Source organism: Mirounga angustirostris, unplaced genomic scaffold (genome assembly GCF_029215605.1).
Source record: "Mirounga angustirostris isolate CCGP_5_RB_7025 unplaced genomic scaffold, mMirAng1.0.hap1 SCAF_5, whole genome shotgun sequence".
Lineage (NCBI taxonomy): Eukaryota > Metazoa > Chordata > Mammalia > Carnivora > Phocidae > Mirounga > Mirounga angustirostris.
The window spans coordinates 26,320,157-26,344,784 of record NW_026991713.1 but is presented as its reverse complement, the minus strand read 5'-3'; positions in this window follow the sequence as shown (position 1 = coordinate 26,344,784).

Here is a 24,628-nt window from a genome sequence, read left to right as displayed (position 1 = left end):
GGAGCCATTCCTGCTTATAGGAATGTGAAGGGTTATGCTGAATACATTTTCTGTCCCCAGAGCCTGACACATCATGTGCTCATAAATATTTCTGAAATGAATGAATTCACTTCCACAGTCATCTGGGTGACAAATGCTCATACCTCTGCTTTTACCTTTAGACTTGAAACTTATAAAGTTATGTACATCTATGCCTTAGACTTTGAATTTTGTGAAATAGGACATGTACCATTTTCTACAAAATCTCTATTCAGGGGAAGCAAAGAGAGAAGCCAGCAGCTGGGTGACTTCTCCACCTCAGTTTCTAACACCTCGGTTCTTTCTATACACACAGTTATGACCTAGATCCCCTCACACTCAACACACACACACACACACACACACATTCATGTGCACATACATACCTCTTCCTGAGCTTGTTTTGGGACCGACTGGACCTCTGAAGTAAACAAATTCATAGCATATATTTAAAAAGCAGTTCCAGGGGCGCCTGGGTGGCTCAGTCAGTTAAGCGTCTGCCTTCGGCTCAGGTCATGATCCCAGGGTCCTGGGATCGAGTGCCATGTTGGGCTCCCTGCTCAGCAGGGAGTCTGCTTCTCTCTCTCCCTCTGCCTCCTCCTCCCTGCTCTGTCTCTCACTCTTTCTGTAAGATAAATAAATAAAATCTTTTAAAAAATAAAATGAAAAGCAATTCAAGTACAATTTCTGAAATCTGTTGGAGTAACAGTAGACAAGTCAAAGACACATTGAAAAACATATTTTGACATACATTTTTTTGTGGTGGTAAAATATACATAACATAAAATTTACCATTTTAACCATTTTAAAGTTACAGCTTTGTAGCATTAAGTACATTCATGCTGTCATGCTCCCAGCACCAGCATCGGTCTCCAGGCCTTCCCATCACCCCCAACTCAACATCCAACAATAAGCTCCCATTTCCCACTGTCCCCCAGCCCCTGGTAACCACTCTCTACTTTCTGTCTCTATGAACTTGACCATTCTGAGCACCTCACATAAGCAGAATTGTGCAATATTTATTCTTTTGTATCTGTCTTGTTTTACCTAGTGTAATGTCTTCAAAGTTTACCCATGCCATAGTGTGTGTGAGAACTTTATTCTTCTTAAAGGCCGAATAATATTCCTCTAGGAGTACATGCCATGTTTTGTTTATTCATTCCTCTGTCAATGGACATTTCAGTTGTTTCAGATATATTTTTTTAAATTTTTATTTTATTATGTTATGTTAATCATCATACATTACATCATTAGTTTTTGAGGTAGTGTTCCATGATTCATTGTTTGCATATAACACCCAGTGCTCCATTTAATTCGTGCCCTCTTTAATACGCATCACCAGGCTAACCCATCCCCCTGTACCTCTGAAACAAATAATACATTATATGTTAAAAAAAAGAAAGAGAGAGAAGATAGTAGGAAGGGAAAAATGAAGTGGGGGGAAATCAGATATATTTTTAAAAGAAAACTTCCCTGAGAGTTTTTAAATTTTACAACATGCAACATAAAGTCTTGAGGATGATGGGGGCCAATTTCTCTCAGCGCCAGTGAGCTAGCCAGTGCTTCTTGCCCATATAGCCTGGGAGATCTTCTGCGATCACAAAGAGAAAACTGCCAGAAAGAAAGAAGGAAAGGTAACCTCTCTGGAGGTAAACTTTGGTCAAACCTGGGTTTATCAGCAGTGTTTCAGAAATGTCCATTGAACACCCACATACCCAGCAGGAACACGAGCCTTATACAAAGGACACAGATGCACTCATCAACAGTTTTACACCCTTAGAGATAATTTCCATATAACCCAAATCAGCCCCAAATCATGACAGCAGGTTTGCCTTGAAGCTGATTCAGGCAAGTGAGATATGGAGACTCTCTCAAGAAAAGTTGATTTTTCATTCCCGGAGCATGTGGTGTATGTGGGATGAGGCGTGGGTTCCAAGAGTTGATGTAAATACTTGCATTTATGGCCTATCTGTTATGGAACATGCCAACCTTGTTGCCATATTATATTTACCCAAGTCAGTAAAAGGCCTTGATAAACCAAACAACAATCCATTGAATAACAGTGTCTGGTGGAGTTTGGTGATAGTTCTCCTTCTTTCCTATTTTCACTCATTTATCACATATTTGTAGAGAACCCACTATACGGGGGCCAGGCAGCCTTGTAGTCACTACAAAAGTGAGCAAGGTGGGGAAGGAGGTTATACACTTAGGAACAGTAAACAAGCAAATAAACAAGATAACTTTGGAGCATGCAAGTCCTACCAGGGACATAATGGAGGAGATGTGACAGGGAGTGGCTAGGGGCCAGGAGTGGGAGAGTCACTGTTGACCAGGCCATCGGGGAAGGCTGCTCTTAGGAGGAGAGCCTGGAGCAGAGATCCACAGCTAACGGGAGCAAGCCATAGGGAGCCGCAGGGAGGGCCTTCCAGGAAGAGGAAACTGCAAATGGGCAGGTCTACATCTAGAAAGAGCTTGCTGTGTTCAAGCAGTGGAAGGAAGGCAGACAACTGTGGCAGACACGATGGTGGAGGAAGGAGGACCGTGCAGGCTTGAGGAAGGATTCTGACCAGGTACAGGAAGCTGGAGGTAGATGATGAGCAGGAAAATGACCTGAATTACAAATTACATATTTAAAGGAGTACTCAGAGGGCAGCGGCTGTGTGGAGAAAGCGGCGTGTAAGTCTCCCCTTTCTCCCTTCTTTCTTCTGGGAAGATCACAGGCTGCAGAAAGCTCAGCCTCGCCTCTCCTTCACTCAGCAGGACCTCCATCAAAGCCTGAAACCCAATGCTCTCCTGTGGCAGGAGCCCTGCTGGAGGTGGCAGCCCGGGGGGACATCTGGATGCCTTTATCCGGAGCTGTCCCTGACTTGCTGACAGGTCTTCTGTCCTGAGTATTCTGTTGCTTCACACTTCCCTTGGGGAAAAAGGAGGAGGAAGGTTTCTGTCTCCAAGAAAGCTCTTGAGGGAAATTACATGAAGCCCTGAGACTAGATGTGCTGAGAGGGAAAATCTTGGCTGGTGGCCCTTTCTAGATGGGGTGCACACCCTGCACCAAGGGGCAAGCAAAGGCAGAGGGTCATCTTCCAGACTCCTGGCCTGCAGTAGGCAATGATACTTTGGGGTGCGGGTGGGGCTAGGGGTGGGAGGGTGAAGCTGCATCACTTCCTTTTTGGGAAATGCCCCTCCCTAATCCATGTCTTCAGTAGATAGTTTGACATTCACGTCCAAAGCTCCGAAGAGAAATCTAATTTGGAAATCGAGATTTAGAACTCGATGGGTGGCACGTGAAGTCATAAAGGGGAATGAAGAATCTTGGGGAATGTCTGTGGAATAAGAAGAGAAGACCAAAACCCTATCTCTAGACACATCAACATTTCAGGGTGAGCAGAATAAGAAGAAACAGAGAGAAAGGGCATGGAGGGCCAGGGGAGAGGCATGACCAAGGAGAGGGAGAGTCTTTCAAGGGAGGGTGTGGCCAACATGCCAACCAGAAATCCACGACCAGAAGCCCCACTGCAAATGTGGCTGGTGCTTCAACCATTGGATGGTACTCACTGTTACCCAGGCAACAGCATCCAGTTCTTCGACTAGGTCTGGCTTTGTGCGTGGAGGTAAGGGGTGGGGGAGGAGGGAGGAGGAGATGTCAGAGGCGTGGGACACAGACTTGGCAAAGGTTTGTTTCCCAATGAGGATTAACCTCAGCCAAGTTCTGTAGAAACTGGCCAGATGCCAAGATTGGAGGAGAAACTATTCCAAGCAGAGGAGGTAGCAAGGGAACATCCTGGCCACTGCCTCTCATCTAGTATGCCCGGACTGTTGGGTGTACGTGGGGAAGTTGTGAGAGATCCGGCTACAGAAGACAACGGTGGGACAACAGGGCTTTCGGTCTTATTAAAGAGTTTACATTTTCTTTCAAGGCAATAGGGATCCACCAAGACATTTTAAGCAGACGGCTGATATGATTAAATTTACATCTTGGACTGATCACCCTGGCAACAGAGAGAGGCTGTTGCATTAATGCAAGGTGAGAAATTACAAAAGCCTGTGGCTTTGAGGGTGGATTTGTGATATATTGCAGAAGAAGATTTGTCAGGGCATTTCATATTTACTGGCAAAATTAGATGTTGACACCCTAAGTCAGGCTTGATGGCAAAGGCTGCCAGTAGCAGAATTTCCAGTTATTAGCTGGGCACACAGCTCCGCAAAATAAGAACTGCATATCCACCTTCCTTGCAACTGTAAGGGCCATGTGACTAAGTTCCGTCCAATAACTTGTAAAGTGCATGAGTCTTAACCTGGGAGCCTTCTTTGTAAATGACCCATTCCCTACCCTCTGCCTCTCTTATCTTTTCCTCCTTCCTACTGGAAGTGATGACTGGAACTGGGGCAACCATTTTGGACCTTGAGAGGACCATGACCTTAAGGATAGAGGTCAAACACAGCAGAGAAATAAGGCAGAAAGAGTCTCTGCGTCCCTGAGGCCTTCTTGGAGCAGAGCATCCTTATCAACGAAGGAGCACCTACCTCCAGCACCTACCTATCCTGGTAGAGATAAACTTTTTTTTTTTTTTAATCTTATTTAAGACACTGTTATCTTAGACCTCTTTTAACCTTTTAACTAAGAGAGCTCTCTTTTTCAGCTGTTGATAAAATCCCAAACTCTGAGGGCCATGATTCGGTACCACCCCTCAGCTTTTAGCATATTCCTCCTTTTGTCTCTAGTGTTGTTTTGGATCCTTGGCACTGAATGCACAGCCCTATACCTAGTAGGTGCTCAGTAAACACTGAAGAGGAGGAGGAGGATGCAGTACCCAGAACTGTTTTCTTGTTTTCAGACCTAGTTAATCATCAGGTCACAGAAGAAATTTGCAATGTGAATTTCATCATGCACAATAGTTAATGCCTTGCCAAGCGCATTCATCCCAGGAGTGTAAATGAGTAGGGAGGCGACTCCAGGAAGACTGACTCTGTTTACCTCACCTGGAGACATGCAGCCTTGAAAACACTGACTCATGCACTCCTGGGGGGCCCTGATTTGCATCCATTTACAGCAGGAACAGAAGGGAATTCAGCATCAGGGTGAACTTGGAGGAAAGCTGTGGCTAAGATTCAGGTGAGGACATTGGCTGACTCCAGGCTGGCCCCTCTCCCAGCAGCCTCTGCTTCTTCTTTGTAGCATACAACCCCTTTACAACAAATTCATGTTTCCTGCACTTCTTTGCTCAATATGTCTCCTCTACTAGAGCACTAGCTCCACCAAAATCAGGACCCAAGCCTGTCTTCCTCACCCTGACACCTGAAGCACTTCAGTGCTCAATAAAATCCTGGTTGAGAAATAAACGAATCAACCTTTTCAGGCAAAGAGGAAAGAGATTCACCGACAAAATCAGTCAAGCTGTACGTGGGAAAACCTTTGCAAGTTGTAAGGAAATTATTGTATTGATACATAAGATTATTCACTCTATGGGTGAGCCCTGGTGGGAGTCTGCATCCCGAGTCAGCTTCCTGAGCTCAACTCCTATCCAGACACATAAGCTTTCTTACCCAGTACTCCAGGAAATGCGAATGATTTTCAATATTCACTTAAAATAAAAATGAACAGTAAATCAGTTGGGGACAAAAGGAACAGGACAATCAAAGGCTGTGCCCGAAGTCAGACCGAAATGACTGTGAGATTATCCCCGCGCCCGGGCTTAGGAGCCGGGCCTGGGCGCGGCGGAGCCGGGGCTGAGCCCGGTGGGGAGCAGAGCGCGTTTGCCCGGGGGGAGCGGGTGCGGGGGGAGGGCGCCCTCTGCCGGGGGTGAAGGAAGAGGCGTCCGCACGCGCGGCGCGCGGGTCCGCGCTCCGTCCCGGACCTGGGAGTGAACACCAGCTTCTTCCAGGGGGAAAGGTAAAGGGGAAGAAAAACCCACTCCAAGTCCCGCCGAGGAGGTGTTCTTCACAGATCTTTTTCGTCCCCCGCCTTTACAGCCCCAAACTTCCCCCGGCTCAAGGGGAAGGACCGCGGTTCCCTGCAGTTACTGATCGCCCTGGTCCCAGAAAGCTGGGGTGCGCCCCACTTCCCATCCCTGAAGTCCAAAGAATGAAGAGATTGCTTGAAACGATCAGAAATGGCAGGTCTTAAAGGACCCGCAGGACCCTCTTTTGACCACGTTCCCTTCCCCTCCCCGGGTTGTGAAGCGCAGGGGCCGGAGACCCTCGGGCTGGATCTCCGCGTGGGAAAGGGGACCGAGTGGGGCCTGAGCGCCTGGAACTGGTTGGTCCTGGGGGTCCCGGGGGACCGCCTCCGGGAGGTTGCCCGAAGGCAAGGGAGAGGCGCGCCGGACCCACGTGGGGGCCGAAGCCGGGCTCTGTTCCCGCCTCACCAGCCCCCCACTCTGCTTGCTCATCTACAGAATCGGGAGGCCGGATGCGATGGTCAGGTGGCCCCAGCCCTGTAACCCCTGAGCGGTTGTCTGCCCTATTTTAGACCCAGACTGTGGCAGTGAGGGGAGCTGAAGAACAGGATGGTTTGGAGTGTGACCCAGAAGAAAACAAGGGGTGGGACCAAGTCACCAGCTCCCTTCACAAGGAAGGCATAAAAGGCCCTCCTTAAGGACCCGGTCTCTCTTTATTGAATCGGGGGTGACACCTAGTGGCTCATCCGCCTCACCGTCACGGTGGTGCTGGTTCTCGGGTACTGGGTACTCGTTCTCGGGTACTGGGTACTCTCTGCTGAAAGCTTTGGAAGCACCGGTGGCTACGGGACTTCCGGGGCTCTGGCCACAGCCTTTTTCCCGCCGGGTATGCAACTCGAAGTTAAATGCTCTTCTGTCTGTCGAGCTGGCTTGGACACATCCCTCCCTCTCAGGCAGCAAGTAGGTAGTGAGCGATACAAAGATAGCTAAAGCTTGGTCCCTGCCCTCAAGTAACTCACAGCCCAGCTTGGGGAGAATGGAGCTGTAAACAAATATGATATTACATTGGACAAATGTTGAGTGTTTGTTGGATGCTGTGGGGGTCACAGAGGGGGACTTTAACTCTGCCTAGAGGCATGGAGGAAGGCAATAATCCTTGAGCTAAGTGGTTTTCCACCCCAATTTTATTTAAATTCAAGTTAGTTAACATCTAGCATATTATTCGTTTCAAGGGTAGAATTCAGTGATTCATCAGTTGTATATATATTAGATGATGTGGTAGGAAGAAGTCTATGGTGACCCCCAAGGTTCCCAGCCCCCAATGTACACACACCTTCTTCCAGTTATTCAAACACCTGATTTAGGTTCAGCTGTAAGAGATTTTGCAGATGCAATGAAGATTCCCAAATCAGCTGACTAAAATCTGGAAATTATCCTTGGTGGTCCTGACCTAATCAGGCAACTTTTAAAAGAGACTAGGCTTGTCCTGGCAAAGCAGATTTAAAGCATGAAAAGAATGTATCCTGGGCGAGATTCTCAACTGCTAGCTCTAGAGATGAAGGGGGACACATGGCAAAGAATGTGGGCAGCCTTTAGGAGCTGAGAACAACCCCTAGCTGACAGCCAGCAGAGAAAGAGGAGAAACTGAATTCTGCCAACAACCAATGAGCTTGGAAGAGAACCCTGAGCTCTACATGAGAACACAGCCCCAGCTAACACCGTGATTTTAGCTTGTGGGAACCTGAGCAAAGAACCAGCCATATTGTGCCCAGCTGCTAACTTCGTGGTAATTTGTTACACAGCCATAGAAAATAGTACAGATGGCAATTTGAAAGAGAGGAACAGCATGGACGAAGGCTCAGAGGCATAAAGCAGCAAGATGCATTTGGAAAACGGAAGTCATTCGGGATAGGTGAATGGGAAGCAAGGGAGGTGGTAAAATGTAATGCTGAGAACTTGGCTTTGAGTCAGAGAGACTGTGCCCTTGGGTTAGTTAACTTAGTTTTCTGTGCCTCAGTTTTCTCAAAGGTAAAATGGGGCTCATACTAGTAGTTAAAACAAAGCATTGTTTAGTGGGGCATATGCATTTGGAAGGTTCAACACAGTCTTGAGATATGATAAGTGTTTGAAAAATAGTGGGTAGTCATAGCTGTAGCAATTAATCATGTGCAGAATGGACGAGACTAAGGAGAGGCTAAGTGATGTGGTTTCCTACAGTGCAGTTGGAGACCCCCTTACTGGGATGGGCTGGAGAGCTTATTAAAAATGCAGATGACTGAATCCTACCTTGAGGCCAGACTACATCAGACTCCTGGGACGGGGACAGAATCTGCAATTTCAGAAACTTCCCAGGTGACCTTTATGAGAACTAGGCCTTGGTAATAGTGCGGGTGAGAGCCAGTGACTGACAGAATCAAGCAGGGCATCGGCAGTGAGAACGGGAAGAGGGTGGCAGACTCTGAGGTAGTTAAGATCTGCAGAACGGGATAACTGAGCAGGAGGGACGGTGAAAGAGGCCAGGCAAAGGATTAGCTACGGACAATTGGGGGGGGGGGTAGGTGGAGGCAGGGACATTGACTCAGGTTGAGTCCTGAGAGTCCAGGCATCCATGGACATCCTGCTGGAAAGTCATGTAGACGGATGGAAGGACTAAAATTTAGGAAGTAAGTTGGGGCTGGAAATAAAATTTTGAGTGTCTGCGAGGATAAGAGGCCATGGGACGGTGCCTGCAGAATGAGAAGGTGCTCCGGAACTGAACATCACATGGGCCCGTCAGAAGGGCTGGCTGCGTGCTGTGTGGGGAGGGGTCCAGGAAGGTGGCCATGACAGTGTCGCTGGCCTTGGAGCAATCCAGATGGAGAAAGTGTGAACGCAGCCCAAGACCTAGCGACCAGCCGCTTATTGGCAGGATGGGTGAGGCCCATTTCGGTGGGGTGAGGAAGGAGGAGGCAGACCTCCTCAGCAGCAAGTAGGGCTTGCGCTTCAGAATCATGGCTATGAGGAGGAGAGAAATCAGGTGGGGCCTTGAGGAGTACACGGCCTTCCCCTCATACCCGTTGGTGTGAACCCAGACACATGGTGAACAACACAGTGGCTCTGGCTGGGACCCCCTGTGCCCGTCGGCCCGGACTCAGGCTCTCAAGAAGGGGTGCCTAGGTGCCCGAGGCTGAGGGTGCAGATACGTTTATAGGTATGGGGCTGGGCCCATGACGCAGGAAAGAAGAGTGGGATCGAGTCAGGCTTCTCCCTGGAGAGAGGAAGGCAGGGAAAAGAGGAGGGCCCACAGGCCGAAGGGTCGCTGAGCTCTGTTGAGGGCCCAGCTGGGATTAAGTACAAGAATCCCACACTGGTGATGCTTACCTGACACTTACCCGGATTCTCCGGGATGACACCCATAGTGATCGGCCTCGGAAGCACTAAGAAGTGGCAGCTATCCCAGGGTTACCATTGTTGTTATTTGATAAGCCAGGCAATGGCACCTCTCTGCCCAGAACCTTCTGATTGCTTCCTACCTCACACAGAGTGAGAGCCGAGGTCCTAAACTAGGAGCTGAGCCTTCCTCTGCCGGCCCCCCACCCCACCCCCCGCCCCAGTCCTCTCTGCACCAACCACACGGGTCTCGGTGCTGTTCATCCAGCACAGCAGGCTAGCTCCCACCTCCACGCCTTTGTCCCTGATGTCCCTTCTCCCTGCGACACTCTTGTTGCGGTCATCCCATGGTTTGTTCCGTCCCTCCTTTGGAACTTTGCTCAAACGTCACCCTCAGTAAGACCTGCCTTGATCTGCCTGATCCCAGCTTGCCACACCCTTGTCTGGGTCCCAGACCTCCCCACCTGCCTTTCTGCTTTATTTGGTCCCACAGTGCTTTCTACCAGGGCCAGGCTCCAGGGCTTATTCTTCTGTCTGTTGCCTCTGTCTCCTCACTAGAACACCTGTCTTTGGTTCACCAGAGTGCCCCCGGAGCCTACATCCGTGCCCGGCATGGAGTTGGCGCTCAGCAAATATCTGTCATGCAGGAATGAATGATCCCTTCACTAAGGTCTTGGATCAAATGCCACATCTTCAGAGAGCCCCACTGCCACCACCTAAAGTAGCCCTCCTGTTCTCTCCCTCTCTATCCTCACTCAGATTTTTTTTAAAGAGTTTATTTATTTATTTGAGAGAGAGAGAGAGTGCAAGCAGTGTGAGGGGCAGAGGGAGAAGCAGACTCCCCACTGAGCAGGGAGCCCTATCCTTATTCTGCTTTGCTTTTCTTCCACAAACTTACCCACAGCTGGTGGATATATTTGTCTATTTGCTTATTGTCGACCTCCCCAGCTAGATAACAGCTCCTGGAGGGCAAGGGCATAGTTTAGTTCACTGTATATCCCAAATGCCCATAATGGCACCAGGCTTAAAGTAAGCACAGGATACATATTTACTGAAAGTCCGTGTTATCGTCATTGTTTCCTATCATTATTAATGGTGGTATTGGAAAGCAGAAGGTAAGGAGGAATTGCCCTGTGGGGAATTGATGAGGGCAGGAGGAAGGTCTTCAGGCAGGACATCCTAAATGCATTTCCAGTGGAAACTACAAGAGGGAACAAGGATCCTCACCGCCCCCCCCCCCCCCCGAGCCTGGACTATTCACTACCCCCAGCACTCTGGGCACCAGAAGCATGGACTCCAGCACAAGCAGTGCCCAGAGAGTTTTCTTTTCTCTCCTCCCGAAGCCCCTGGGGCAGCACACACTGGTGCTCTTTAAATACTTGTGAACTGAATGTGCGGGGACTTCCTGGAGCTTTAGAAGGAGCAGTATTAACACCAACATCCGGTCCGTCTGTTCCTGGACATGTAACAAGCAACACTTTATTTTCAAAGTGGATCTCAGCAGCTGGGGCAAGCTCTGGGGTCTTCCGCCCAAGAGAGGAGAGCAAAGAAGCAGAGATCAGATACCAGAACCACATTGCCTGGTCCAAACCCGAGATCCACTGCCTACTTGGGTAACCTCTCTGCCTCAGTTTCCTCATCTGTAAAATAAGGATAATTATAATAATTCATAAGGTTGTTATGTGAGAATATATATAATATACATACATATTTAACACATATATAATAGATAAATATTTCTGTGTGTATGTGTGTATACACACACACATACATTTTTTTAACAGTTCCTGGTATATGCCAAAAACTGGGAAGGTTTGAGAATTTACCCTACTTGTAAGCTCATAAGTTACCCCACCACCCTTTCGTAAATGTTGGCAGATGACGCAAGATTCTGGTCAGAGGCAAAGGATGAAGGACTTTATTGCTCTCATCAATAGCAACGGCCAGAGTATCAGCATTTGTGCCAGTTTCCTGAGCCCGATTCTCATGGATCCAGGCAAAGATGATGCCCTCACGTACAGTGGGTTGTATTATAGGAGCTGAGCCCTGAGCTTAGGGAGCCAAATATTTTATCATGGGCAGTAAGCATTGCTCTTTGCTTCAGTGGGAGATACTATCTCTATCCTTCAAGGATCTTTGCTAACCAACATCTCTGAAAAGATAATCTGGAACAAAGAGTCAGGACCCCTGCTTATGGGATGTACGGCAATATAAGAGATCCCTGAGAACTGTCTCCCAAGAGCATGTGGTCAGAACTACTAGAATTACTAATAGTAAGAATACTATGGAAAAATGGAAAATGTAACTTCATTTCTTTTGGTGACTCTGAGATGGATAGAAATTATAACAAAGCAAACCAAGACAGGGACTAAAGAAAAGTTACAAAGACTAATGGCAAGTCATGGCATATGAGTTAACATTCAGTGACTAGACTACCAAATGCTCTTCACAAATGGATTTCTGGGGGGGGAAAAAAACTGCTGTCAGCAATTGATTGTGATCTTGGGCAAATGAGTTTGCAATTTCATGCTGAATAATCTATCACTCCGTATCTTGGAAACTCAGGCACTCAATCTTTTTTGACAGGCAGCATGTATATTCTATTGCCAGGAAGGAAGGCGGTTGTCAAATTCCTAATTTTTCTCTGTGAAAAATTAACATTTAACTCAAATATAAGATCTGGAGGAGCACATAAGACCTTAATTACATAGCACAATCCATGATTTGTGCTAATTAATAAGCTGATGAAAATTTCATTGGAATTCAGAGAAGAATCAAGGGGAAAAAATTGGCCAGTGTGAACACTGAGTTTCTATAAAATGTTTAAGTCTTTCCAAATGGGCAGCCACTCCTCTGTCATAATTATAATTTAATCATTCACATGATTATTTCATTTCGTCAGACTTTACACATCAAAATCTATGCAGAGAGAGTATTTCTTTAAACTTTGTGATTTCGAACAGTTATAAGAGCATGTTAGAGATTTTTGAAGAAGGCCGGCTCGTCTACCTGAAATATGAATTTTTTTAAAGATGTGAGAGAGGACATCTGTTTGAATCCTGGCTTTGCCATTCACTAGCTGTGACCTCCAGCAAGTTCTGTGAGCTCTTTGAGCCTGTTCCCCCTATGCAAATGGAGATGATAATGAGGCATGGGGTTGTGGTGAAGGTGAATGGTTATTGCTGTGAATTAATCATATGCCTCCTCCCCTCCAGAATCTTAACCAAACCAGACCAGGAACCAGATGGAGATTGAAATGCAGCAACTGGCTTGTTATCAGTACAGCTGGACTGGTTGATGAGATAGTACTTAGGCAGAAAATGGGCTCCCTGCATCCACCCTCCCCACCCTGGGACCTGGCTCTGAGTGACACCAGGCAGCCGCAGGGAGGATGCCAGGCTGTCCCACATCCTTTGAAGAGCAGGAAAGAGAGCAGCCAGCGAGAGGCCTGCTGTTTTCTGTCCTTCATGTGGTATGTTCTGGCTTCTTAAACACTGCTTGATGCGTTCAATTACATCCACTTATCCATTTATCCCACAAGTAATTATAGAGAGTGTATGACTTGTCAAGGGTACTTTTTGCAAACTATTTGCAAACTAAATCATGAGCCAGGCTTTCGCGCCTGCCTTCATGCAGCTTATAATCTTGAGTGCAGATGGACATGGGATCAAACCACTGCAGTTTTTCTTCAGGAATGAGGAGTGGATATTATACAAGAAAAATATTTGTAAAACATTTACCAAAAGTACCTGGCCCATACTAAGCAATCTTAACTACTGGTGGCTACTACTATCACTGCTTACTATTATGAACCAACTTTGCGATTTTGCATATCACAATACCGCTTGGTCTATTAATAATTATTTCTGAAAATCAGCTTCACCAGCCCCCCAAGCAAGTGTCTGTGAAATGACAGGGCGGAAGGGCTAGTTCTGTTTCTATAATACACATGAAAATAAAATATGCAATTATTCAGATAAAACCTGATCATCTGAAGACCTGCCACAATCATTTCCTCTCCTAGCACACCTGGAGGGACGCTGTTTCATGAAAGGCTTCAGTCTCCTTCCGTCTGCCGGCAGAAGTTAAACTGCACGAAGGCAGGCATCAAAGCCTGGTTTATTTTTTAGTGTTGCAAATCGTTTGCAAGTACCCTCGACAAGCAGTACGCCCTCAATAATTGTTTGTGGGGAATGAATGAATGGATGTAACTGAATGCATCATCCGATGTTCAGGAAGCCAGAACATTCTAGGTGAAGGACAGAAAATAAGAGGCAAATTAAGAATCGCAGTGAGCTGCCTTCTGCTTCTCCTAGCCTCTGCCTCTCGGATAACTGACCTGACCTGCCCTCCCAATTTTCTCTCTCCCCTTTCAACAAACCAACCTCCTGGCTTATTTGACAGCAAGGTGGAACGGGGTTTAGGATGGAATGAATCTTGTAGTTGTAATGAATCAGAAACTGGGCACAAAAATCAGATCTCAGAAACAGCAGAATCCTCTCACTGTTTAAAAAGCTCTCGTCCCTTAGGCTTGAACAGATTAGAAGCTAATAATTTATGTTGAAATCCCACGAAGCCCTCCACAAAGTCCTATTGCTGGTCCCTGCCTTTTGACTGGCGGATATGAAAACAGGGACTGATTTGAAAACCTAAGGCTATTTAGGTAGAGCAGCATTAATTTCTCCATTAGAAACTGAGAAATGAGAGGGTAGGGAGGCCCCAGACAACCACAAAGAAACAGATGTTGCCAGTGGTAGGCCACGCCTTTTTCCAAATAGGAAACTCACACCAGCTCTTGCAGCTTGAGTTAGCTCTCTGAGCCTCCCCGACCTCAAATTGGCAACAATAATTTTTTTCCGTGCTAGTTAAAATGCCCTTAAGCTACAGTCATTAGATTTGCTGGACAGCGGCATCATTCTGATGTTATCGGCTCTGTCTTCCTGTTTTCATGAATAATGTATAAGAAGGAGCTGTTAGAAATGAACTCTTCCTCCATGGCTGACGGTATCGCCACCAGACAGGTCCCTGAATCCTCAGTCATTTCATCTGCAGCACGAACAGATCTCCCTCGTCTGCCGGCTAACCCCTCGGCTGCCTGCCATGCTTGGAGAGCCTTCCAAAGACACCCTTTTGCCCCTTCTAATCTCGATAGTAAGGAAACAGGCAGCAGGGAGACAAGAAGAGGTGCCCACCACCTTCCTTCCTTTTCATTTTTGCTCCATGTCAGAGGAGCGGTGTGGGGGCTGCTGATTGCCAAGTTCATGGGTTTGATTCCTGGTCCTGCCTGATGTGGGCCAGCCCGCCTTGCTCTGTCTGTATCCAGGTGCCTTCAGAGAAAGCGCTTCTCCTGGGGCGTGGGTGAGGGCTGGGGAGGCTAAGCTCTTTGCCTTTTCTTTTGTTTTCTTCTCTATTTCTCTGGGCTCGCATCTATCATATCTTTACAAAGAAAAGGCACATCTTTCAGCCGTGCACCTTCACTCATTCATTCAACATATTTTTATTATCTGCGAGGCTCCAGTGGAGGAGGCATGCAGTAATCAAGGATTATAGAAATGAATAGCAAATGTGTACAAAGAAGAGCATCCATTGTGGGTGTATAATAGAGGGAAGCAGCCGAGTCAGGGAAGGCGGTGAAGGGATGTGAGAGTGAACTAAGAGCTGAAAGACAGGGACCATAAGTCAGTGGATGTCATCCAGGCAACAAGGACGGCATGTACAAAGTCCCTGTGGCAGGAGGGGGCAGGGCTCCCATCAGAGGAAGTAGAAGGTGACCAAGGGGCCACAGGATAGTTTGTAAATAAGAGCCAACACTTCTCCGCCGCCTTTGACATCTTATCCACTCATCTACTTTCTCCTTCCCGACAGTCTCCCTCTCCCTTGGAGTCCAAGAATTGCTCAGTTCTGGCTCTTCCCTGCCATCCTGGCTGTTCCTACCCTTCCAGATTCGTCTATGATTGCCTCTTGAACCGCAGGCGTTAACTTAGAACTTTCCTACGCCTCTGTCCCCTGGTGTCAGGTGCAGTGCCTGTCATCTAGAGGGATCCCAATGAATGCAATGGTCATTTATTGTTCTGAGTCACAACGGAGAACTGGAAGGCATTCTGAATACCCAGCATGGGAGTGGATAAACTGTTACACCCACACGCTGGAGGGTCGCACAGTCATTAAAAGTGATGTTTTGGGAAATGAATGATCTTGGACATTTCTCACGATATAACATGAACTTAAAAACAGAATATAAAATTCATCCTAAAGTATGATCTCAATTTATGTGGGAAAAAAAAGACCAGAAACAAATTCATCAACATATTGATAGGATATCTCTGTGGGTAGAATTATTCGTGGTTTTAATTTCCTTTTTTATACTGCTCCATCTTCCCCTTAAATGGGTTAACTAATTTAGTTCATAAATCATTTCAATCAGTTAATTTAATTGAACTAATAGTCAAGCACTTATTACATGCTAGGCATCACTAACAATTCAACGATGGGCAGAACACAAACATGGTCTCTGTCCTAGAGAATTGCTTTTATAAATTAAAAAAAAATTTTTTCAAAAAACAAGATGACTTAAAAACATCACTCTGAGAAAACCACTCAAAAGTGCTTTCTCCTGTGGATGTCAGTGGGGAAACTCCATTCAGCAGGACGTTGATATTACCAGCTCAGGGTGCCAAGGACTGAACCTTGATGAATGTCCATTTGTCATTGTGCCTGAGGCAAGATGCTGGGAACAAGGACTCCCTCCTGTCAACACCTATTACTCTGGAGTGGAAAACTCTGTACCACCGTCTTATAAAATTTAGCAACCCCTCCCTGGATGCTTGCAGTCACTTCATTCCAGCCCTCCCATGGGGACGTTTCCAGGGATTTTCCTCCGTTGCCATCAGGCCTCGAAGATTCGAGATGAAAATGCTGCCTCCTCCCACGTCTGAAGCCTGGCTCCACTACCTGATGCTTCCTAACCATACCCAAAGCAGGGGCTTGCGATCAAACCACAGCAAATGCTGCAGCCTGAGTGAGCAAGAAGACGGCAGGAGCCCAAAGGCTCCTGTAAACTGAGTCTGACCGTTTTCAGTAGAAGGGAGATAACCGGCAAATGAGATATGGAAGACAGAGGCTTCCCTGAACCAAGGAAGAGCTTTTTAGGGGTGAAGAGTTCTTTAATAAAAGCACAGCACCTGTATGAACCATTAAACTATCAAGTTCCATGTTTCTTGTCAAGTGGGATAAGATTTCTCTCTCCTGTGTTTCTCCTGCTCCTCTTCCAGCCCAGCAGTCTTGTCTCTTCCTGCTTCTCCAATATTCCATCTTAGTCTTGTCTGAAAGACAATTGTAGCTGAATTCCTGGGTCCAGACAAAATTTAGGTTTCCTACCCCTCCACCATCTTGCTCCTCCCTCCCATTTGCTCTCCTTCTGGATCCTCCATAAGCCTTTCCAGTTCTGGCGCCCTGGGCCTACACCCCTGCATGGTGACAATCAGGTGACCACAGGCCCCGGGCGTCGCTGTTCTCTGACACAAGGTCCTATGGGCGCACTTCTGTTCCTGGGGCTGCCCTGGGACTAAGGGGGAAGAGCGGGTTCACCTTCTGTAAGGTTTCTCTTCCCCTGCTTCTCATCCTTCTCCCTCTTCTCTCACCTCTGTTCCCTAGCAATCCCTCCCCACCCACCCACCCACACACTCATACATACATCTCCAGGAAATGGCTGCGAGAGTAAAACTTCTCTCTCCTCCCACGGATGCCCATGGCTCTCCTTGCCTGAATGATGGCCCAGATTCACTGATGAGTCCCAGCTTGATGACTGATTGCCTTTTAGCCACTTGACTGGCACAGGATCATTTGAAACTGCCTTATGTGTTATTTTTGGGTAGGCTGTGTGGTGGGTGTAAAAATTCCATTTTCTTCCTACTACAGTATTGTAAGGGAAAGGACCCATGATTTAGAGCCAGAGTGTCTGAGTTCAAATCCTGACTCCCTCATTCCCGGGCTATGTGATCTTGGGAAAGTCATGTAACTTCTCTGCTCCTCAGTTTCCTTATCTGTAAAATGGGGATCGTAGCACAGGATTTGTATGAAGATGAAATGAACATATATAAAGTGCTTGGAGTAGAGCCTGGCACATGGTAAGGGTTGTAAAAATGTGGGCCTATTTTATGAGTAATAAATAGTCTTCCCTTCTATGAACTGCCATTGGGGGAAGTTCTAACCCTGTACCCTGGATCTGATAATATTAGTCATATTCCTTTTATCCACTCCTTATTACTCTCACGTAAGTGCTAGGCACTCCACTGAGCCTTAGAGACACAAGAAAATAAGAAAGTGACTTTTCAAAAGTCACCTTTCAAAAAGCTTCCTATCCCTGGTTGATTTGGAATTTAAGGTTAGATTAAATAAATATCATATGACAATTGTTTAAATAATTACAAGGTTAAATTAAGCAAACATCATATGATAATTGTTTAAATAAGCAGGAGGCTTATGGAGAAAAAAGCATTGCATTATCCTAGATTCAGTCCACCAGATTCAGTCTCCCAAAGAGTTAGAGACAAACTGCCATCTTGAAAGGTACCCCTACTATGGGAACTTATGACCAGAAGAGTGGGAGCCAGCAGAGACTAGCGGAGGCTATCACAAGAAGATAATCAAGAGTATGTGGGTCACGCACACACACCCCCACCCTGTTTGAGGGAACACAGGCTGGGGTTGGGACTGGGGGTGGGGAGGAATAGGTCCTGGATTCAGAGCAGTGGGGATCTATGCATTTCTGTTTCTTTGTGTGATTTAAAGTTAATTGAATTCACTGTGCCTCAGTTTCCCTATTATAATGGAAGCATGCTACGCCTTCTCTCATTTGTACTGAAGTACTTTATAATGATCAGGGTGACATGCCGTATCTGTTAGGTGGTCATGCTGCTTGAATGCAGAATCTGAGGGGGGTCTACTAGAATTATAGCAGGGCTTGCCAGCTCCAGGGGCAGCTGCGAATCCTTCTGCAATCGATATCTCCACCAACAACCAGGGATGTGTTAATTAGCATATTGAATATCAGAATTTGTTTTTTATTGCTGAAATTAGTGACTTATTAATTTGCATAATGCATGTTAGAAACAACTCTCAGCAAAGACAGTCAAGGCGTGTGATTGGGCTAAAATGGTTCAGAGACAGCCCCAGCCCCATCCCCCACTCCCCCCACACACCTGGAACAATTAGGGAGTGAGAATCCAGCCAGGCCCTAAGACCTATACAGTTGGGATAGCAACTGAGGCTTGACCCCGAGTCAGTTTCTGGCCAGTGGCAGAGGGGATTTCTGATGGCACCGAGCCTGCTGGGGGTCCAGCATCGTGCCTCAGAAACCAAAAAGGATGGGGAGCTGGAATTTCATCAGGATTATGTCGTCAAGGTTTTATGCCTGGGTGGCTAAAGAAATTCTGTCTAAAAGTGGAAGCGTGGCAGAATTTTGCTTGAAGCTTGCCTCAGTTCAGCCAGGACGTGGGGTTTGGGGGAAGAGCCAACATCACCACCTGGGGCTCTCTCTCGTGGCTGCTAGTCACTGTCCAGAGAAGACACGAGTGCTGTGCCTGACCAAATTGGCCTAGGTCTGTTCCCAAGAAGGGGGTGGGGTGGGCTACGTGGGCTCCAGGGCCCTGCCCAGATAACCTCTTTGATTTTCCGGGGATTCTCTCCCCAGCCATCCTTGACGGGTGGGTCCTGAAAGGCTGATGGGTGGGTCAGCACTTGGCAGCGGCGGCTGGAGTGTCTAGAGGGCTGGTGGTGAAGGAAGGCTCTCAGTGGTTTTCATCAGGTGTACATATGCTTTCCACTTCCTCCTGGCTGTTCCCAAGGGTCCAAGGAAGGGCCTCACTCTCCTTGCTACCATGAGTAGGTCCCCTCCAGCACTTCCCTACTCCAGCTTTACCTAGAGAGCGGCTCCCATCAGTGTTTCCCAGTCTCCAGGCTGAATCAGAGGGAGGGGGTGGGGCAGGCCAGAAAGAATACAGACATATCTGAGTTTCCCGGGCCTTCCGGCGCAAATGCTGTTCTCAGACTGAAATCCGGCCACAGAACGGAAACGGTCAACCTCTGTCGACTGCTCAGAAGGCCTGGAACAGAGCTGTCGACAGAACTTTCTACAGCAATGAGCACGTTCTCTATCAGACGGGCCAATATGGCAGCCGCTCCCCACCCGTAGCTGTTGAGCATTAGAAATGTGACTAGTGTGGCCAAGGAACTGAATTTCAAATTTTATTTCATTGTAATTAAACTAAATAGCCACATGTGGCCAATGGCTACTGTATTGGATAGCACAAGCCTGGAGCCTGGCCGCCCTCCCCAGCCCTCAGGACTTTGTCTCAGGCCTGAATCAGTCTGATCTACCGCCAGCCTCATTCTCCTAATCTCTTGTCACGAGCGGACTCGCCTGGCTCTCTCCCCGTACTTCAACTCTCCAGAGTGTTCTGGTTTGGATACTTAAAAGGAAGGAACCCGGTGCTTTCCGAACATTCTCACAGCAGGGACAGACAAGAGATTAGGCGTCCAGGACATGGAAGAGTTAAGGATATACGGGACTAACAGAATGCACTATTTGGCACCAATGAATCTCGTGGTGGGTGTTATTAGAGTAATAGCTGCAACGCATTGCACCCCACTCGTATATACGTATGAGTGTGTCATTACAGTGCATCCTGCATGCAAGGCAAGGAGAGCAAGAATTAGACTCCCCATTTCAAAGATAAGAAAACTGAAGGTCAGTTCAGCTGAGGGGATCACACAGCAGGTAATGAGAGAGCTGCGACCAGAACCAGCTGTTTCGACTCATAACTCCTCACCACTAGGATATCTGCATCAGCCCTGCTTAGAGACGGAACATGGACGGGAGAAGAGAGAAGACAATCACCCCAACAGAATGACAGTGTCTTAAATGGGGCCCTTTTGTTTTACACCCAAAGAGAGCCACACTGGATACCCCATATATTGTTTCATTCTCTAGCACTGTAGAAGCCCACATGAGTTCAGGCAATTTAGGTGGGGATCTGCTTTCCAGAGCCCCAAGAGAGTCGTCTTGATCCCTCTTGCATTCTTACTGTTTTCTTAGGGATCTTATTAATGAATCTCTTCCTAGCAGATTCTCTCCCCTTTGCACAACTCCAGAGGGTGCCTTCATATAAGATACAATATGCAACACAGTCATTTTGCTCTAATGGACTTTATTCCTGCATTGGACAAACTAGGTTTCTTTCCTTCCACTTCAGTTCATTTTCCCATTATTTTTCTTGGGTGTTTTAATGAAGCACGTATTAGGCTAAGGGTTCACAACCTTGGCTGTTTATCTGAATTTGTGGTGCTTTTTTAAAAAACACAAGGTTTCACCCCTTGAGAAGCTGGGGTTGGGTTGGGCATCTGCTTTTTCTCAAAGTTCCCCCAGATGATCCCAATGCTGAGAACTGAGACTCTTAGAACACTGGACTGGTAATCAGGACACTCAAATTTCCCACACGCTAGCCTCCCTGAGCCTGTTTCCTATTCTGTAAAATGAAGAGGTCTGTCCTACTTTTATTAGCTTTAAGCCTGAGAGCTTGTACGAAAGAATTTTGATAAGTAATCTGCGTATTTACTCTGGTAGGGAGCTCGTGGCCAGCAGTCAGGCCCCACCTGCAAAGAGGCCAGGCGTTCAGTCAACTGGTGACATTTCCACATGGGTGCTCATGGCTTGCTTGCCTCCATCACACCATGCTAAAATTGGGCAGAGGGTGGGTGGAGCTCAAAATACTTTAACTAGAGTGTAATTGTGTGGGCAGCTTCCACTTTCGCTAGGTAATTCTGGACAAATGGAAGCTCGCCTGCAGGAAGCTATATTTATTTCCAAAATAGCTGGTGAGAGCCCCCAGGAATTTTAGACATTCATTTCAGTTTTATCTGTTTTGAGACCTTTAGGCCATAGGATTAGAAAGCTCCAGGCATGAATCAGAAGGCAGAAATACACAGTTATTTACACCCAACCTCAGAGCTAATGCTCAGGGTAAACCCACAGCCATTTGATGTGGGAACATTTTAATCTGAGAAATCAAATACAGGACAGATACTACCCCCTTACTCTTCATTTCCAGTAACACACACACACACACACACTAAATGCCCAGAATTAGGCTGCTATTAAAACCCTAGCTATATACAAATTACAGATTACATAATACTCAAAAACGCTGACAGTACTTTCTTTTGAAACTTCATGGTTTTACCTCTGACAAACAGATCTGAGTCATTTCCATTAATTACATTTTGTGTATTCAGTGTATCACAAATTATCCATAGCAGGAAAAGAAATGCATTAAGGATTTTGCATTGATAAAGATACTGGGAAGAGGAAGTCAACTTTTGATGGTCCTGACGCAACTCTCAAACTTCTTATGTAGCAAATTCAGATTCTCTCCGCTAAGACAGACATTTTCAAACTATAGCTTCTACCAAAATTACTATGAGAAATAGTTGTCAGGATCCTATCCCAGACCTAGAGAACCAGAAACTATTGGATGGGGGCTGAGTCATCTGCATTTTAAACAAGTGTTAAAACCCAGTCACCCAGTATGCCTGCAGGGGGCTGTTCAGAAGTATCAAAGTAAGATAGGGTAAATAAACCATGAGAAGTCACAATCCCCATCTGAGCACCTCTGGAACACCTTTTGCTAAAGACTGCTGGCATGAGAGGGACCCCAGAGATCATCTCCCTGTCTTCCTGATAGATCATAGGTTGGGCACCACTGAAGCACATTAGAACTCTGGATTTCTGACAGGATTGCCCAATACAGTTGTTCAAGTTGAGCGCTGCACAAGAGGACCACATCTAGCAGACCATCATTTATAACAAAGGCATTTGATTTGTATATTTATTACTACACTTTTCTGGCAGATGGCACTATGTGTCCTGTTCCAACAAATCAGCCCATAACAATTTTCCAGCAGGTATAAGCAAAGTGTCTTGGAGAAAAGGAGGGGGTTGTGCTTTTGTAATTCATACATATGTGCAGTTTGGGCTAGCCCCAACCCAGTTCTAGTTCCTGTCCAACTGGCTTCTTCCCTGAGCATCCCTGGCCTGGGGGGAAAGGCCGCTTCTGCCTCTGGGAGGGCGAAGTTAGCGGCAGCCTGGCTTTCACACCCCGGGAGCCCCTCCACCCGCTCCCAGGGCAGGCTCCCTGAGCACTGCTGGCCAGAGCATAAAAGCGAAGCAAGCAGTCTGGCTTCTTACTGGTCAGTCTCCAGGTGTGGCCAGTTTTTCTCGAGCTACCCTGCAAGAGCAGAAGACCTCACCTCTTATCTTTCCTTCCTTCCCTGAGTTCTGCTTGGGTTATGCCTGTGATATAAAAAGACCCATTCTTGGACCCTTTTTCAGTTTTTCCTTTCCTTCACATCTGGCCTTTACCTTCAAGACATCCAGGCCATTCCTGTATCTTACCTGGGTGTCCAAACCCTCCCTGTTCAGGGATTTTTAGGGTACTGTTGATTACCCCAAAACTCTGAGGTTTGGGCCTATACTTCCCGCCTCCCAAGGATGTATCAAAAAGGCAGTTTTGTTCTTTTTTAAGACTTATTTATTTATTTTAGAGAGAGAGAGCACACACTCGTGTGAGTGGGCAGGGGGAAGATCTTCAAGCAGACTCCCCGCTGAGCGAGGATCTGCACACGAGGCTCAATCTCATGACCCATGTGATCATGACCTGAGCCAAAACCAAGAGTCAGGCCCTTAACTGACTGAGCCACCCAGATGCCCCAAAAAGGAAGTGTTTCTTAGTGAGAAGTTGATGGACCCTCAAATTCTATCTTGCCCCTGCCCCTGCACTTTCACACGCCAACTGCCGTCAGGGTAACCTCCCTTTCCGTCTCATCTTCACACCTCTCTTTGTAAGCCAGAGCAGAATGAGGAAGTACATGCTGGTAGGGCTAGTTGAAAATTCTCTGAAGGGGGGACACACAACTCCTGGGATCCACGTGGATGCCATGCTGGCTGGAGGGAAACTTGCCTACAACAGGAACCCTGCTACACTCATTTATTCCATGTGTGCACAACAGGGACACTGATCATTCATTCACTGAGCATCTCTATGTGCAGGGCATTCGGCTAGGAGTCAAGGATAAATCGGTAACACAACCGGTCCCTGCCTGCAGGTAGTGAACAGTCTAGAGGTAGAGACACTCCACAGACGGGTAAACGAAGAATGCCACAAGCAATTACACACTGCATGAAATGCTCTAAAGGGAACAAACCCTGTGCTGGAAGAGGGGATCATAGGAGGGGACCTACTTTAGACTGAGCAAGGGAAGGCTTGTCTGAGCAGAGGCTGGGAGATCTGAAGAATGAGAGAACCAGGAAGCTTGTTCCAGCACCAAGGACAGTAATACAGAGACTGAGAACGGAGCACCTCCAGGACATAAGTTTCTGTCCTTTTTTCCCTCCTCGGGTTTCTCTCCATCCTGGCTCCTTTGTGATTTCTTCTTCTTCTTTTTTTTTTAAGATTTAATTTACTTATTTGATAGAGAGAGACACAAGGAGAGAGGGAACACAAGCAGAGGGAGTGGGAGAGGGAGAAGCAGGCTTCCCGCGGATCAGGGAGCCTGATGCGGGGCTTGATCCCAGGACCTTGGGATCATGACCTGAGCCAAAGGCAGACGCTTAACGACTGAGCCACCCAGGTGCCCTGTGACTTCTAGTAAAGCATGAAAGCGCCATTCTCGGCAAATATAATAATGAACACCTGTTACGGGCCCGTGGCGATTCTAAGCGTGTTCCATGCGTTAACTCAGTTAATCCTCTCAACAACCCCATGATGGAGGTGCTGTGCATGTCCCCACTTTACAGATGAGGAAACTACATGAGTCAGTACGCAAGAATTGTCAGTATTAATATTAGAATTAGTAATTTATTCAACCATGACATATTGAGCATTGTCAGGTTCCTGGAAGACTTCATTTTATTCATTTCTGACCTTTTCGCTGCCCAGTTAGATCCTCCCTCCTGGGCTCTCTTCTGTGTGACTTGCAAATTTCAAGCTTGTTTTTAAAATCCATTGTTCAAGTTATTGGTGGGAAATCTTTTTACACATTGCTGATCAGGTTTTACAGAAAAAAATCATTTGCTGGATCCTCCCTAGCCAATTCTGTAAATGCTTTTTGAGAACCTATAATTGTCCAGCATGACCCTGGATGCCAGGATCAGATCTAGAAATTTTAAACCAAGGAAAGAAACACACACACACACACAAATAGCTGTAATAGAATAAGATCTATGCCCTCCTTGTCTTATCATTGAAAACCAAATACAAATAAGGAAGTGACTCTGTGGCTGCTGACTG